Below are 3,873 nucleotides of genomic sequence, written 5' to 3' on the forward strand. Positions count from 1 at the left end.
GGTAATGCTAGCCTTGTAAAATGAGTTGGCAAGACTTCTCCTCTGTCTTCTGGGAGCGATTGTGTAGAACTGGGGTTGTTTCCTTCTCTCAGTGTTTGTTAGGATTCACTAGTGAAACCATCCAGGCCAGAAGGTTTCTTTCTTTTATTTTCTTTTTTCTTTCTTTCTTTCATTCATTTAATGATTTATAAAGATTTATGTATTTATTTGGGGGAGGGAAAGCAGGCCCGTGGGGGCGGGGGGTGGGCGTGGGAAGGGAAAGGGAAAGAGAGAAAATCCTCAGACAGACTCCCTACTGAGCCCAGAGCCCAGAAGCAGAAGGGGGTGCTGTTCAATGCAGGCTCTATTCCAGGGCCCTGAGATCATGACCTCTGCTAAAATCAAAAGTCTGTCACTCAACAAACTAAGCCACCCAGGCGCCCCTCTTTTTTTCTTTTTAACAGGAAAAAAACCCACAAAAGTTCAATAGCATATATGGCATGTAATATACGTATGATATATATATAGGGCTCCGTGTGGGGGGATGGCAGGGGGGGGGCAGAATACCCAGGAAAACTCATTAACTTCCAGATTTTGTTTTTTGCAAGTTTTTAAATTACAGATTCAAATTATTTAATAGATATAGAATAATTCTTCTTATTTTTATTGGGTGCATTTTGGTAGTTTGTGACTTTTAAGGGCTTGGTCTATTTTATCTATGCCAAGGGTCATCAAACTTATTTTGTAAAGGGAAAGATAGAAACATTGTAGGCTTTGGAGGCCACCGAGTCTTTGTTACAACTACTGTGCTTTGTCAGTGTAGTGTAAAAGCAGCTCTAGACAATACATAAATGAGTGGATGTGTCTGTTGTGTAAGTTTCCTAGGGCTGCCGTCACAAAATAGCAGAGATTGGATGATTTAAAACAACAAAAATGTATTCTTTCACAGTTCCGGAGGCTAGAAGGGCAAAAGCAAAATGTGAGCTGGGCTGTGCTCCCTCTGAAGGCTCCAGGGCAAAATCCTTTCAGGATTCTTCTGGCCCCAAGCATTTTTTGGCTTGTGGCAACATAAAGCACCCCCCACCCCCGTCTTTACCCAGTCACCACAGGGCCTCCTCTCTCTGTATCTCTGTGTCCTAATCTTCCTTTCCTTTCCTTATGAAGACATCAGTCATTTTTTTTAAAGATTTTATTTATTGTGCTCGCTTCGGCAGCACATATACTAAAATTGGAACGATACAGAGAAGATTAGCATGGCCCCTGCGCAAGGATGACACGCAAATTCGTGAAGCGTTCCATATTTAAAAAAAAAAAAAAAAAAAAAAAAAAAGATTTTATTTATTTATTTGACAGACAGAGATCACAAGTAGGCAGAGACACAGGCAGAGAGGAGGAAGCAGGCCCCCTGCCGAGAAGGGAGCCCGATGTGGGGCTCGGTGTGGGGCTGGATCCCAGGACCCTGAGATCATGACCTGAGCCGAAGGCAGAGGATTAACCCACTGAGCCACCCAGGGGCCCTGACATCAGTCATTTTTTATTTAGGGTGCATCCTCATCCAATATGCCCTAATCTTAACTAATAATCCCTGCAAAAACCCTATTTCCAAATAAAGTCACATTCTGAGGTTCTAGATGGACATGAATTTGGCAGGGAGAATATTCAAACCAGTAGAGCCATGTTCCAAAAAACTTCAGTGACAAAAACAGGTGGTGGACCAGATTTGGTCCATGGGCCATAATTTGCTGACCTTTGAACCTAAGTTGTTAAATTTATGGACATAGAGATATTTGCAGTAATCTTATTATTTTATTTCATTTTTTAAAGATTTTATTCATTTATTTGACAGAGAGACAGCGAGAGTAGGAACACACGCAGGGGGAGTAGGAGAAGGAGAAGCAGCCTCTCCACTGAGCAGGGAGCCTGATAGGACTCCATCCCAGGACCCTGGGATCATGACCTGAGCCAAAGGCAGTTGCTTAAGGACTGAGCCACCCAGGCACCCTATTCTTATTATTTTAATGTATGGATGTTGATAGTGACATTACCTCTTTCATTCCTGATACTGATTTTCCTTTTCTCTTTTGTTCTCTGTCAATCTAAATTGATTTTATGGATCTTTGCAAAGGACCAGATTTTAATTCAATTGATTTTTCTATATTGTTTTCCTGGTTTCAATTTCACTGATTTCTGCTCTGCTCTTTATTATTTACTTCTTCTCCCTACTTTGAGTTTCTTTTGCACCGCTTTTCTAGTTTCTTAAGCAAGAAGCTTAGATTGTTAATTTGAGAACTTTCCTCTTTTTTAACATAAGCAATTAATATTATAAATTTTCCTCTAAGCACTGCTTTAACTGCATACCATACATTTTGCTATATTTCATTTTCATTTTCATTCTGTTCTAAACATTTTCTCTTTGATATTTCCTCTTTGTTATGAATTATTTAAAAGTGTGTTGTTCAATTTCCAAGTGTTTGGAGGCTTTCCAGTTATCTTTTAGTTATGGGCTTTTAGTTTAATTGACTATGGTCAGAAAATATCCTTTGAGGGGTGCCTGGGTGCCTCAGTGGATTAAAGCCTCTGCCTTCAGCTCAGGTCATGATCCCAGGGTCCTGGGATTGAGCCCCCGCATCGGGCTCTCTGCTCAGTGGGGGGCCTGCTTCCCTTCCTCTCTCTCTACCTAGCTGAAATCTCTGTCTGTCAAATAAATAAACAAAATCTTTAAAAAAGAAAAGAAAAGAAAAGAAAACATCCTTTGAATTCCTTTGAAAAATTCCTTTGAAAAAAAATTTGCTAACACTAATGTTCAACTTTTGGTATTGTCCTATAGACATGATTTTCTGTTCAGTTTTTCTCAGAAATCTTTTTAAATATTTTTCTGGGGGTGCCTGGGTGGCTCAGTGGGTTAAAGCCTCTGCCTTCAGCTCGGGTCATGATCCCAGGGTCCTGGGATCAAGCCCCGCATCGGGCTCTCTGCTCTGCAGGAAGCCTGCTTCACCCTCTCTCTCTGCCTGCCTCTCTACCTACTTGTGATCTCTGTCTGTCAAATAAATAAATAAAATCTAAATATATATATATATATTTAGATTTTATATAAATATTTATATTTATATTATTTATATATAGATAGATTTATAATAAATAAATAAATATTTTTCTGTCTGTTGTTTAAACTGAATAACTATTCACCACCCAAGTTCAGTTACTTTTCCTCAATTATCTTCACTCTATTATTGAGCCTATCCAATGAATTTCTTTCTTTTTTTTTTAAGATTTTATTTACTTATCTGAGAGAGAGAGCACAAGCAGAGGGAGCTCCAGGAGAAAAAGAAGCAGGCTTCCCACTGAGTAGGAAACCCATTGTGGGGCTCTATCCCAGGACCCTGAGATTAGGACCTAAGCTGAAGGCAGACACTTAAATGACTTAGCCACCCAGGCATCCCATCCAGAGGATTTCTAACTCAACCATTGTATTTGTCAATTCTAAAGTTTCTATTTGCTTCTTCTTTATATTTTCTATGTATTTGCTGAGACTCTTTAATGTTCCATTCATTTCGAGAGTGTTCATCCTAACTTCTTGAGGCATAGTTATAATAGCTGTTTCAAAGTCTCTGTCTGATAATTCAGTGTCCATGTTATCTTGGGGTTAGCGTATATTGCTTTTCTTTTTCTCTTGTGAGTTAAGAGTTCTTCATTCTTCATGTGCCAAGATATTTTGGCTTTTATCCTAGCTATTTGGGGTTTTGTTTAATCTTAAGAAGTGTATTTGGGTCTTTTTGTTAATAGGTAACCAATCAAGTCAGGTTTAGATTGCAAGTTCTGATCTGCCTTCTGGGGTCTGTGACCCCAATATCAGTTTAGTTTTCAAAGTGTATGTAATACTTTGGTGGACAGTCC

The 3,873-nt window shown here is 39.3% G+C and overlaps 1 non-coding gene across 1 annotated transcript; it reads left to right on the forward strand.

Annotated features, from left to right (window-relative positions):
- Positions 1-1,177: 1,177 nt before the first annotated feature.
- Positions 1,178-1,284, forward strand: LOC131834896 (U6 spliceosomal RNA). The gene has a single exon (XR_009354990.1). It is a non-coding gene; the product is annotated as a U6 spliceosomal RNA (small nuclear RNA).
- Positions 1,285-3,873: the final 2,589 nt, after the last annotated feature.

Source organism: Mustela lutreola, chromosome 6 (genome assembly GCF_030435805.1).
Source record: "Mustela lutreola isolate mMusLut2 chromosome 6, mMusLut2.pri, whole genome shotgun sequence".
NCBI classification, from domain to species: Eukaryota; Metazoa; Chordata; class Mammalia; order Carnivora; family Mustelidae; genus Mustela; species Mustela lutreola.